The 14,571-nt window shown below is 43.4% G+C and overlaps 1 protein-coding gene across 9 annotated transcripts in view; it reads right to left on the reverse strand.

Annotated features, from left to right (window-relative positions):
* wdr27 (WD repeat domain 27) overlaps positions 1 to 14,571 on the reverse strand; it is an 838,472-nt gene that overhangs the window by 432,290 nt on the left and 391,611 nt on the right. The window lies entirely within an intron of this gene.

The following is a 14,571-nucleotide window of genomic DNA, read 5'->3' on the forward strand; positions in this document are numbered from 1 at the left end:
TTTACGTCAGGCAGGGATGTACAATTGTTGTAGTTCATCCATGCGGTCTCTAAATGTCTGCCATTGCCCATCCACTGTCAACCCGTTAAGTATCATTCGCCAATCTATCTGACCCAATTCACGCCTCATACCTTCAAAGTTACCCTTCTTTAAGTTCTGAACCATGGTCTCTGAATTAACTATTTCATTCTCCATCCTAATGTAGAATTCCACCATATTATGGTCACTCTTCCCCAAGGGGCCTCGCACAACGAGATTGCTAATTAATCCTCTCTCATTACACAACACTCAGTCTAAGATGGCCTCCCCCCGAGTTGGTTCCTCGACATATTGGTCTAGAAAACCATCCCTTATGTACTCCAGGAAATCCTCCTCCACCGTATTGCTTCCAGTTTGGTTAGCCCAATCTATATGCATATTAAAGTCACCCATGATAACTGCTGCACCTTTATTGCATGCACCCCTAATTTCCTGTTTGATGCTCTCCCCAACATCACTACTTCTGTTTGGAGGTCTGTACACAACTCCCACTAACGTTTTTTGCCCTTTGGTGTTCTGCAGCTCTGCCCATATAGATTCCACATCATCCAAGCTAATGTCCTTCCTAACTATTGCATTAATCTCCTCCTGGGGAGGGCATCAAACAGGAAATTAGGGGTGCATGCAATAAAGGTGCAGCAGTTATCATGGGTCACTTTAATATGCATATAGATTGAGCTAACCAAACTGGAAGCAATAAGAAACTAAGCTTCACTCTACATGTGCTGACCTGTGACTAGTTGATGTTGACATTGGATGTGAAAACATCCAACATTCACCAGGTCATTGGTGAAAATGTGGAATATAAGAAACAAAAGAAATAGGATCAGGAGTAAGACATTTGGCCCTCGAGCCTGCTCCGCCATTCAATAAGATCATGACTGATCTTCTATCTCAACTCCATTTGCCTGCACTATCCCCATAATCCCTTGATTCCCTTAAAATTCTAAAATCTATCGATCTCGGTCTTGAATATATTCAAAGACTGAACCTTCACAGCCCTCTGTGGTAGAGAATTCCAAAGATTAGCACCCTCTGAGTGAAGAAGTTTCTCCTCATCTCAGTCCTAAATGGCCGACCCCTTATTCTGAGACTGTGACCCCTGCTTCTAGACTCCCCAGCCAGGGGAAACTTCCTCCCTGCATCTACCCTGTCAAGCCTTGTAAGAATTTTGTATGTTTCAATAAGATCATCTCTCATTCTTCTAAACTCTAGAGAATATAGGCCTAGTCTACTCAACCTCTCATCATAGGACAATCCCCCCTTCACAGGAATCAGTCTGGTGAATCTTCGTTACACTCCCTCTGTGGCAAGTATATCCTTCCTTAAGACTGTTATTTTTCTCCATTAAGAAAGATGAACGCTTAGTTCAACAGCTCACCATATATGACACTAAACACCAGCTTCTCAAGAAAATATCATCGTCTTGCCAATAAATAAGTAGAAATATTGAGGGCTACTGTCTCCCTCTGATTTATTGCTCAACATTAAAAATTGAGAGCCAGAGCATCACAACTTGATTTCAAAGCCAAACTGCAGGCTTTACAGTTGTTCTGTCAGTGTTCAAAAGTGAAATCTAGTGTTCAACAGCTTCTCATTTACAACGGGTTCCATAAGCTTTGACATATTTGACAATTGGGGTAGTAGTTTGTAAAGAAAGGTGCTATCTTACATTAAAAAAATAAAACTTATGGCAAAATGCCTTTAAAATAAATATCAAGACAGTGCAGAAGGGAACTAATTCCATTTCCTTTATTAAACATTTTTTCACTACAGTGCGTTTATTATAGGTTGTGGCACATTTGCAGAGTAAGCATATGATCAAGAAAAAAGCCAGAGAACTTTGATCAGAAGTAATGTTACTTTAAAGGGAATTAATGACCCAATGTTAATGAACATTACAACAGCTCCAGCTGAGAAGATATTTTTTCTTCTCAAAAAAGTTATAGAAAATTGAGTCCTTAATGAATTGCAATTTGGATTCAGCAATAGATTCAAAACAGCTCTAATTCAAATCTGGTCTTGCGAAATGGGATGGACGTCTCATCTTGAAAGTCCATTGAGCGTCTCAGATGAGATCAGCTGGGCCAGCTTTACTGCAGTTTGTGGGTGGTATGAGCCCACAGTATAAAGCTGCGTAAATCATCCATAAATCAGCACTAACCTTGAAATATTGAGGCTACCGTGCCTGAGTGTCGTGAGTAGAAATACCGCAGTAGTGTAGTGCAGGTATGGTTGGGTAGTAGAACAAGGTGTGCGGGGGAGTAGATTGCATGGTCTGAATTGTGCCTGACCTGTGGACACCTGAATCAGTAGTGGCCGGGAATAAAGTGGAGAAATGTTCCATTCCCAGAATTATCCTCCATGTTCTTGATGAGCTTATCGATCAGAAATAAAATAGAATTCATTGCCCCTCCTCATTAAATAATATTTGACCAGCAATGGAACTTCAGTGTGTTTTAAACTTAAATGACAAGATGACTGTACCCTATACTTGAAGCAAATGCTTTATGCAATTCCCCTTCGATAAAAGGGTCGACAAGCTTGTGGCAACAGCACATTTGCTGCATTCTGTTTTTTGGGTCAAATACCAACAAAAGACAATTCCAAACAAGGGTAGAAAGGGACTAAATCTGCAAAAGCATTTACTTTTCATTTCAAAATGTCTATTTACCCAGCTGCTTATAATTTTCTTCAACAAAACTGCTGTGATCATCTTACGTTGACACTGCACCGCCAGCAAATTATAAACACTTCAATCAAGTACGCTTCATTGAGCTTGTCATAAGAAAATGCATTTTGCTCGGGAGTAATAAGTTAAAGGTTGAAAACAAATATACAAGCCATAGATTTTAAACTAACCCGCCCAGCGAGAATGGAGCAGGTTCGGGTCAGATGCCCGATTTTCACTCTGCCTGATTTTACAGTCCATTGATTGTACATCACATGGCCATTTGGAAAGGCGACCCTACAAAACAGGTTTGACACACACTAACCTTCCCGATGGGTGTTCATTTACTCACACACAAGTTGGGATGCAGGAAGGTCACTGGGTTGTCACTTGTTTCGGTTCTCTTCAAACTTCCAACATGCAGCAAATTTTTCACTCAGAGAATTGTGAACCTATGGAATTCTCTACCACAGAAAGTTGTTGAGTCCAGTTCGTTGGATATATGGAACTATATGTGGCCCTTACGGCTAAAGGGATCAGGGGGTATGGAGAGAAGGCAGGAGTACCGTACTGAAGTTGCATGAACAGCCATGATCATATTGAATGGTGGTGCAGGCTCGAAGGGCCGAACAGCCTGCTCTTGCACCTATTTTCTATGTTTCTAAATCACCGTGACACTCTTTAGTGATGTAGCCTCTTCTTCAGTAAGTACGTTCCAGCACCACTTTAACATACGTTCTTCCCTTGTTTCTTCCACAAAGAAACAGTGCAGGCCACAGTAAACTCAGTGCTTCATATCATTCATCATCACTTACTCTGTCCATAAAAGGGCACTTCTAATCTTCGGGATTTAGGCTGTCAGTTTGAGATGGGTAAACCAGTTAAATCACAGAGTAGAAGTGAACAGGAGCTGGTAGTGGAGGCAGACAAAGAGCAGGAACCTGCTGGCAGGGGGGCCAGTTCATGCCCTTCTTCAGCTGCAAAGTCCTGGCAATTAGACCTGCACTTAAAAGGACGAAAGCTCATCGACCTGGAAAATTAGCTTGGTTTCTCTCTCCACAGATGCTGCCTGACCTGCTGAGTGTTCCCAGCATTCTCGGTTTTTATTTCTTAAAAGAAGAATGGTATCTGAGCACCGTTTTCTGCAGTCATGAGAAATGTGCCAGGCGCCCACAAGATTTGAATGCAAGTGAGCAGAAGTCCACAATCCAGCTCTGTGCGGTCGTGAATAACCACTTATTAAAATTCCAGTCAGCCATGGAGCATGTGGTAACTCCATTGACATCTGCAGAAAAGTCATCAATGACAAAGATTCAATGCCCAGTAACAGCACCTCTCGTAAATATCAGACTTCTGGTATATAGCTGTTTTTCGGGTGAGGCATTAAATCGAGGCCCCACCTGCTCTCTCAGGTGGGTGTAAACGATCCCATGGCATTATTTTGAAGAAGAGCAGGGGAGTTATCCCCGGTGTCCTGGCCAATATTTATCTCTCAATCAACATCACTAAAACAGGTTACATTGCTGTTTGTGGGAGCTTGCTGTGTGCTAATTGGCTGCCGCATTTCCTACATTACAACAGTAACTACACTTCAAAAGTACTTCATTGGCTGTAAAGCATCTTCAGGCAGGCATTCACTGAAATCATTGTTACCTAAAGGTCTGTTCTCATATAGATCAGTGGGCATGCAGTGCTCAGCAGTGGAAGTATAGTAGATGTGGATGAGGTGTTGCCTCTCAGGATAATGCCACATATGACCCCCTTTAGCCAAGTGATATAATAGCAGATGTGACTGAGAGCGCACAAGGCCAGACATCCACTGCGATGGCAGACGTAATGGAGCCAGTTGTAGGGCCAGCTAATGAGAGACAGAAGGCCACTGCAATCTCAAGAATTTCTGAGTAACTCTCTTCGCATCCAACCAGCTCACTTATTCATGCCACTGGGGAAGTACCCAGGAGGGCCATGTAAGCTTCTAGAGTGCAGAAAACCTACACTGTCACCATTGGGAAGAACTGGGGCAAAAGAAAAAAACACCAGGCACTTACACAAATCACTGACAGGCTATTCATTTCATTGCACTTTATTTCAACTGTGTTGAGAGGTTTCTTGAGATGATGCAGAAAAATGTAATACCAGATAAAAGGAATAGGGTCTATGGTAAGTGAGTTAGTACAGAGGTCAATGATGGTGAAGATGTATTTGGGTACTGCATTGTGCACTGGGAGAGCACCATTCATTCATTGGTCAGATGTAGCAGTTAGGTGAAAGTTTTATCATAAGAACATCAATGAGATCTTTCTGTGTGGCTCTTGCTGTATGAAAGAAGATTCAAAAATAAATCTTCTGGCTCTTCTTCTACATCATGGTCTGTCCTTTGCTGTGTCTGAGTGGCCTCCTCCTCCAATCATTTCATGCCTATGCCCCTTTGGATAACAAAATTGTGCGGCAGGCATTAGAATATGATGATCTTCGAAACCCTTAGAGGGCTGTTCAGTAAGACACCGCTGATCTGTACAGACATCTGAAACACTCCATCAAAATACTGTAGTCAATAATGATTCCGATGGCTGCTTGGGCCTCATTCTGCATGCACTCTGTCACTGGTCAAAGTTGCCCCAGAGGTGTCAGGAGCCAGGTTTAAGCAGGTAGCCTGGTTCTCTTAGGAGCCATTCTTAGAGTCTTCTTTCTGTGTTAAATACTCCTGTTCCTGTGGATTGTCTTACAATGATGACTGCTACCTGATTTTTGCTTTATTCTGTACTGATGGTCACAGAAGACATGCAGATTGGTGGAGTGCGAATGGTTGCTGTTGATAAAGGTCATGGGATTGTGTGCAGAAGCCTGTAAGGTCACGGGTCCATCAATGAAATCCCATGGATTTGGGGGAATCATACCACCTGAAAGGCTTTGCAGTCACTCTCATTCTACTGCTGGTTTCCCACAAGGTAATCTCTGCTGGAAAATGGAGGAACATTAAAGTGTACAGCAAGCGAGCAGGAAAGTGGAATTACACTTGGACGTGATGGGTTGAATAATCTATTTCTGAGCTGTCATGTATGCACCTGTGAGTATGTTCATAGATTTGTAGAGTTGTTGCATTGTGAGTGCCTTAGTCAGTCATGTGATGTTCACAAGACTCAATAAAATCCCAGTCAGTTGGGTCGAGGGCATCCACGATGAGGTATGCAGTTGTGAGCCTCGTGAATGAACTGGTAATATATGTAGTGTGATTGTTAAACCTTTGTTAATAAACCAACTAGTTTTTAATAGTAATGAGTTGCTATGAATTCTTAAGCAAAGAACCTGTGAAGCAAATACATTACAATAACAATCTATGATTCTATGATCTTCTTCTTTAGCTTCCAAATAACAGAAAAATAGAGAAATACCCATTATGAAAATTATGATTGCAGCAACTAAAAAAATCTTAAGACAAAAACTCCATAAAAACCTAACCAAAATCTTCAGTGAAAATAACATCTTGCACAGAATTAGATTTCACTTTCAAGTTTTTTTTCTCACAATACAGTGGATCGCACTTTAAATGCTGACTTCCCGACATCGCAGATGTGCTTGCCCTCAATGGGTGCTTTATGAAGACGGACTCGGCGCTTTCCTGGCAAGCATCGTGGGAAATTCAGGATGTGCTAATATGCATCCAAAATATATATATATATTTACATATTAAAATGAAGCTCTCATCACTATCAATGGAAACCATAAAGTTTATGCTTGGGAGACCATTTTGGACAGAAATGTTGAGTGAGACCTCAGGACAGTATGTTCATCATGCCAAATCAAATAAGGCTGATTGACTGCTGGAATGAAGATTGCTGAGCTGGCAAGGTGAAACCAGAGCTAACAGAAACATTCAAGTTGAAAGTATTTGTTCATATAGCATGAAGGCATCACAGGTTTTTTTTAATGTATTCGTTCCTGGGATGTGGGCGTCGCTGGCAAGGCCAGCATTTATTGCCCATCCCTAATTGCCCTGAGAAGGTGGTGAGCCGCTTTCTTGAACTGCTGCAGTCCGTGTGGTGAAGGTACTCTCACTGTTGGCTTTGTTGCCGTGATTTGGTACAACTGAGTGGCTTGCTAGGCCATTTCAGAATCATAGCATCGTAAAATGGTTACAGTGCAGAAGGAGGCCATTCGGTCCCTCGAGCCTGTGCCGGCTCTCTACAAGAGCAATTCAGCTAGTCCCACTCCCCCACCCTTTCCCCATAGATCAGAATTTTTTTTTCCTTCAGGTACTTATCCAATTCCCTTTTGAAAGCCACGATTCAGCCTGCCTTCACCACCCTTTCAGGCAGTGAATTTCAGATCCTAACCACTCACTGCGTAAAAAAGATTTTTCTCATTTTTTTCAGAGGGCAGTTAAGAGTCTGTCATGGTGGAATTTGAACTCATATCCCCATATTATTAGTTCAGGCCTCTGGATTAGAAGTCCAGTAACATAAACAATATAAGAACATAAGAAATAGGAACAGGAGTAGGCCATCCGTCCCCTCGAGCCTGCTCCGCCATTTAATACGATCATGGCTGATCTGATCATGGACTCAGCTCCACTTCCCTGCCGCTCCCCATAACCTCTTATCCCCTTATCGTTTAAGAAACTGTCTATTTCTGTCTTAAATTTATTCAATGTCCCAGCTTCGACAGCTCTCTTGAGGCAGCGAATTCCACAGATTTACAACCCTCTGAGAGAAGAAATTTCTCCTCATCTCAGTTTTAAATGGGCGGCCCCTTATTCTAAGATCATGCCCTCTAGTTCTAGACTCCCCCATCAGTGGAAACATCCTCTCTGCATCCACCCTGTCAAGCCTCCTCATAATCTTATATGTTTCGATAAGATCACCTCTCATTCTTCTGAATTTCAATGAGTAGAGGCCAACCTACTCAACCTTTCCTTATAAGTCAGCCCCCTCTTCCCCGGAATCAACCTAGTGAACCTTCTCTGAATTGCCTCCAAAGCAAGTATATCCTTTCGTAAATATGGAAACCAACTGCACAGAGTATTCCTGGTGTTGCCTCACCAATACCTTATATAGCTGTAGCAAGACTTAATTGTTTTTATACTCCATCCCCTTTGCAATAAAGGCCAAGGTACCATTGGCCTTCCTGATCACCTGCTGTACCTGCATACTATTCTTTTGTGTTTCATGCACAAGTACCCCCAGGTCCTGCTGTATTGCGGCACTTTGCAATCTTTCTCCATTTAAATAATAACTTGCTCTTTGATTTTTTTCTGCCAAGGTGCATGACCTCACACTTTCCAACATTATACTCCAACTGCCAAATTTTTGCCCACTCACTTAGCCTGTCTATGTCCTTTTGCAGATTTTGTGTATCCTCCTCACAGATTACTTTTCCTCCCATCTTTGTATCGTCAGCAAACTTGGCTACATTACATTCAGTCCTTTCTTCCAAGGCGTTTATATAGATTGTAAATAGTTGGGGTCCCAGCACTGATCCACTGGTTACTGGTTGCCAACCAGAGAATGAACCATTTATCCCAAGTCTCTGTTTTCTGTTCATTAGCCAATCCTCTATCCATGCTAATATATTACCCCCAACCTAGTGAACCTTTATCTTGTGCAGTAACCTTTTATGTGGCACCTTGTCAAATGCCTTCTGGAAGTCCAAATACACCACATCCACTGGTTCCCATGTTAACATTCCCCTAGTTTCTAGTGGAATACAAACTTCTTCTATTATCCATTGGCAAAATGGTCGGTAACCAGAGGACACAGATTTAAGGTGATTGGCAAAAGAACCAGAGGCAACACGAGGAAACGTTTTTTATGCAGCGAGTTGTTGCAAAGCCTGAAAGGGGAGTGGAAGCAGATTCAATAGTAACGTTCAAAAGAGAATAGGATAAATACTTGAAGGGAAAAACTTTAGATGGCTATGGGGAAAGAGCAGGGGACTGGAATTAATTGGATCACTCTACCAAAGAACCGGCACAGGCTCAATGAGCCAAATGGCCTCCTTCTCTGCTGTATCATTCTTTGATTCTTTTTGATGCTGCGAGCACTACTTTTAAAAAAAAATCCATAAGAACATAAGAAATAGGAGCAGGAGTAGGCCATACAGCCCCTCGAGCCTGCACCGCCATTTAATACCATCATGGCTGATCCAATCATGGACTCAGCTCCACTTCCCTACCCGCTCCCCATAACCCCTTATTCCCTTATCGGTCCTGTTATGTCTTTAGATGCTCTGATAATGACTCCACGAGGCAATGTGTTGTACTTGAACTGTAGTGACCTCAGTCCTTTATTTGTAACTCCAGAGTGAGTTTCACACATGGTGGCCTGGCACACCTGTACAGGTAACCTACAAGTCTCCCACTGCAGTGCCCTCTGGTGGCACACCTTAGAGTAGTGCAAGCAGTAACCATGTAGGATACATGACAGGTCCCATCTCAATAGCCGGTCTGACAAATGGGCGCTGTGCAGGTCTGGGAGAAAGATGCGACCTGATAGTCGAGGGAAACACCCTGTTAGGTAGTGGGAATGTCTGAGAACTAAACTTCTAATGTCAAGAATTCCATTGCCTGCTCTGCATCTTGAGGACCCTGGGAACCATAATAAAATGGAAAAGATACACATTGAAACATTTATTTTTCAGAAGGACATACTGTTCAGCCACTTGGCTCACGCATCTGGGAGTCTTTAAGGGCTAGACTTCTCATTATCATCAAGTGATATTTCCGGCATTAGTGGTTGTTTTATTTTTCAGGATCGCCAGAATATTGCCCATTTTAAAACCCGCTGGTTTCCCCTTTTTAATTTGGGTAATAGCTGTAGCGATGTGAAATGGGCAATAGTGATGTATTCAATCGTACAAGGCTGGTGTCCATAGCAACGGCAGTCCTGCGCATGCGCGTTTTTTTCTTCAGGCATATAACTTTCCCCACGATTCAAGAGGTCAGGGGTCATCTGCGTATGCTCAGAAGACAAAGGGTTGGAGTGAGAGACTGCATTTGTCTTTGGAGCTGAGCAGGAAGGTTGTGTCGAGGCTACCAAAGAGAAAAACTGGAAACTTAATTTTTTTTAAATGGAGATGGATTACGAGGAGTCGGGAGTGAGTGATGTTGGTGAGATGGCAGATGTGGGTGAGGAAGAGATTGATTTAGCAGAGGTTGGAGGGAAAAGAAGGGCTAAAAGCTTCTCAGATGAGGCAAACGCAGCCCTTGTCCACGAGGTGGAGACTTGGTGGGACCAATTAACTCGGGGTGGTCGTGGGAACCCCCCACCCCCCATGTCTACCAAAGAATCTGGGCGGAGATTGCCGAAGTTGTTTCATCGGTGGCCCACAAAATTAGAGAGCCAAACCAGTGCCGCAAGCGTTGGAATGACCTGGTTGGGTCTGCAAGAGTAAGTATTAAATTATTAAATTTATAATTGTAATGATGCACTGACTCATTCATTAAAATGTAAATCTGCCAGATTGTAATTAAGCTGGGTAATGTTGGTATCATGCATTAGTTCCTAACCACAATCTTATTAAATTTATTCTCTGAACGTAGATGTTATAACCATGCATCAATTGCATACAAAGTATATTAGCATATAACACTAACAATGAATAGCATGGGCGATGACCAATTGTGGATTATAATATATATGTTCCATAATAGTACCTGGGCAATTAGCTTATGCCATGCTCTTGTCATCTTTGCAGAAGAATATATCTAAGAATCATGCTGAGCGCAGGTGGACAGGAGGAGGGCCTGCTGATCTATATCAATTAACCCACCTGGAGGAGCGGGCCTCAGCCCTTGTCGGTGCTCATAATTGTTCGGCCACCCGTGGTGGTGCTGATCCCATTGTTGCACCACGTGTGTAATGTATAAACCATTGGTAATTTAAAGTAATTTAATGCCATTTGAGTATAATACATGAATGATGTAATGTTATGTAATTAATACTGGGATCATGAAATCTTATTGTAATGCCATGCAGCTTCTGTATCTCATGTTAATTATATGTGACATCTGTCAGTGATATTTATTGCAGTAAAGCTCCTCGTACATATGCCTGCGCAGCGTAAGCATTCCCATGGCACCCTGGCCCCCCCTTCTCTTCTACTAACCTCATTTATATTTTCTAGCTCCCCAGGGGGAACGCAGGAACGTGGAAGCATCTGGAGCGTCACCTCTTCTGGTACAGGTGACCACAGAAGAGACAACTGAGGAGAATGATGAGTATCAACCATGCTGCTCAGTGCAGGTTGAGGCCTCAACTCAAGGGTCTAATGTACCTGCAGCCATGTCCTCATCAACTGATGAAGTAGCAGGGCCAAGCATCTTGCAGCAGGGCACTCCTAGTGCTCCAGCGCCTATGCCGACCCCGCAGAGGTTGGGTCGGCGAGGTAGGCATGCGCAACGACAGGCGGATGTCAACCTGGACATGCTTTCACTGTTGAGGGCGAGTGTCGACATTGGTCAAGAGCTCCTCCAGACGACAGGTGGATTGAACGGTAACATTGCCGCACTCTGCGTGTATTTCGGAGGACATGGTGCAGATGGTTGTGGCAATGGGTAGAATAGCTGATTCCGTTGATGCCATGCAGCAGAAGTTGGACTCGGGATACGGCACTGCACCCCAAGGTGCCGTATCACCTATGCCGGCAGATGCGAGTCAGGAGGAAGCAGTTGCTTCTTTGGAAACGTCTTCTCCAGCTTCCCAAGATGTGACTCCGCTCGAGGTGCTCTGCTGCAAGACGGCTTGGTGTTAATACGGGCAGAAGGGGGAGTGTAAGTGGAAAAGGAGGGGTTAAGACCGAGGCGGGGGTGGGGGGGGGGGCGGGAGCAGCTAGAGGCAGAGGGAAGTGTGGCCGCAGGTAATCGGTGGAGGGGGGTGGGGGGCCTTATTCTTGTTATTAAATTGTTGACTGTTGGCGGGGTTGTTGTTGGAGTTATTATTGTTATTAAATTGTTGACTGTTGGAGGGTGGGTGGGTATGTGGGTTGGTGTTTGTGTCTTGTTATATTTTAATTGTTATTGAAAAATTATTGTTGTTATTCAAAATGTGTTGATTGTTGGGGGTGGTGGGGGGGGAGATGGGTGTTTATATTCAATTATTTATTTAATGCATATATGTTTGTTTTTTCCACTTTTATAGTTTGTTTAAATGTTATTTTTAGTGTTAAATTATTAAAGATTTTTATTTAACTTACAATTGTTGTGCAGTGTCTTCTAATAACAGAAAGGTTAAATATCAATACAGTAGGGTTGCAAACAATGGCCAGGCCAGACAAGGATGAATCATAACATAGCGCAACTATAATTGTCACCAATGTAACTCCACGCAAAGAGTTCATTTATGAGCTGCAACAGTCTTGCAGCTGCGTAACTACCATGGGGCTTTTCCTGCAGCGTAGGGTGGTGTGGGGGCATGGGTTCATCGCCAGGCTGATTGTCCTCCGCGAGGACCTCCTCCTCCTCCTGCTCCTTTTCCGCCTCCCCTCTCTCCTGAGGTGGACCGGCAGTCCCATCTGGAAATTCTTATCTAAGTTATGCAACATGCAGCACACCACAATGAACTCAGCGACCTGCTCAGAGTGGTTTTGTAGGTTGCCTCCTGAATGGTCTAGGCATCGGAATCGTTGCTTCAACACTCCAATTGTCTTTTCGACGATATTGGGTGTGGCATGGCTTTCATTGTAGCGCTTCTCGGCTTCTGTCTGAGTCTTTCGCAGGCGTATCATGAGCCAGCTTGCAAGGCCATATCCTTTATCCCCCAGCATACAACCGTGACCATGTGGCTGACTCTTAAACAGTTCAGAGACAGTGCTCTCACGCAAGATGTGCACATCATGAATGTTACCTGGAAAATTTGCATTTACTGCCATGATTATTTGCTTGTGGTCGACAACATAGAAACATAGAAAATAGGTGCAGGAGTAGGCCATTCAACCCTTCAAGCCTGCACCACCATTCAATATGATCAGTACCCCATTCCTGCTTTTTCTCCATACCCCTTGATCCCTTTAGCCATAAGGGCCACATCTAACTCCTTTTTGAATATATCTAACGAACTGGCCTCAACAATTTTTTGTAATAGAGAATTCCACAGGTTCACAATTCTCTAAATGAAGAAGTTTCTCCTCATCTCAAATCCTAAATGGCATTTGTCTTCTTCAAATTCAGGGAGTGAAATCCCTTTTGGTTACGGTAAACCTCTGCATCCTCTAAAGGTGCTCGCAGGGCGATGTGCATACAGCCTATTGCACCTTGCACCTTGGGGAAGTTTGCTATTCTCGAGAACCCACAAGCCTTCTCACTGTGTGCCTCCCTGGTCATATGGAAGTTTATTAAGTCCATCCTATGAGCATACAGGGTGTCAGTCACCTGTCGAATGCAGCAATGTGTGGCGTGCTGAGAGATGCTGCAAATGTCACCAGCTGAGGCTTGAAAGGAGCCCGATGCATAGAAGGAAAATGCCGCCGTAACCCTTAACCTCAACGGGCGTTTCTGATGGTGCTGGCAGGCTGCAGATCTCCCTTAATTAGCTGACATATTTCACTGATGACCTCTTTTCAGAAGCGCAGCCTCCCACGCATGTGTTATTGGACAAGTCCAGGAATGATCGCTTATCCCTGTAAATGCGTTGGGTGTAAGGTCTCCTCCTCCTCAGCAGTCTGCCACCTCTTTGATTGGGCACATAATGCTCTTCAATGAACCTTCTCCCATCTCTATTCTGCAGCATGTGAGTAGTCATCAATACTGGCTGAAATTACAGGCCCCGTTACTATAAATGCCCTAATCTGTCTTCAAAATTATTAAATTGTCCTCTACATACACAATATAAACTAAAAATTCACCACAATGTGGTTAGATGATTGTCAAGATTTTAAAATGCCCTTAAAATCACTCACGAATTACTTCAAAGCTCTCACAAATTGAAGCAGCCTTTTATTAAACTTCCTCCGATTTACAAAATGGTGTTCATACTGCTGGGTTAAGAGCCGGTCAGTGCAGCTTTTCTTGAGCGTCTTTTTGGGTGAGTGATCATTTGGGCAGTATATAGACGAAATGCCGAAAGTAGCGCTCGGCGATAATCCGGGTGGTATTTGGGAGTTAGTTTCCATTATAAACAGTCTTCTAGACAGCGCACGAGTGATGACGTCAAAAATATGGGCGGGTGGTTCAGCTCATTCTTGGCGGTAATTGTATGCCGAAAGTTCTGCTGGCGATAATCAGGCGTTCGTTTCCATTTATAATCAAATATGGGCGGTAAACAGAATCTCGGCGGTTATATGGGTGCTAAATGGGCGGATATATGCCAAAAGTCTTGCTCCTTGAGAAACAATGGAGTTTGGAAAGAAGCAGTGAGGCAAAGAGGCCCATTTTGTTTTGCAAGCTCTCTCAGAAAACAACAGGGTGAATCATCTGCTTATTTGGGTGAACTCCTAAATGAGTCAGAACTATCAGCTGTTTGTTAATCCCAGCTAAGTGCTGAGCCAAAAGTGTATGTTACCCCATGGATCTGGCATCACTGGGCAATCAGCAACGTGCATTGGCAGAGCGACCGAGACTTGGTCCCACCCTGTTTGTTGATGTACCAGATAACTAACTGTCTGACCATCTAGAGATTCACTGACTGGCCTTACACCACAGCCTGAAACTGGGCAAGACCCAAGCATACTGCTCAGAGTTTGAAGCTATTGATGTGCCAAGTAGACACTCCAGATTTCATTGGCTCCATGCCCATTCCTGTGGAATTCTAAATCTCCCAACTATATAATAACAACAACAAAACAACAACTTGTATTTACATTGTAAAATGTCCCAAGGCGCTTCAGCGGAGCATTATCAAACAAGATTTGACACCGAGCTATGTAAGGAG

The sequence above is a fragment of the Pristiophorus japonicus genome, chromosome 9 (genome assembly GCF_044704955.1).
Source record: "Pristiophorus japonicus isolate sPriJap1 chromosome 9, sPriJap1.hap1, whole genome shotgun sequence".
Lineage (NCBI taxonomy): Eukaryota > Metazoa > Chordata > Chondrichthyes > Pristiophoridae > Pristiophorus > Pristiophorus japonicus.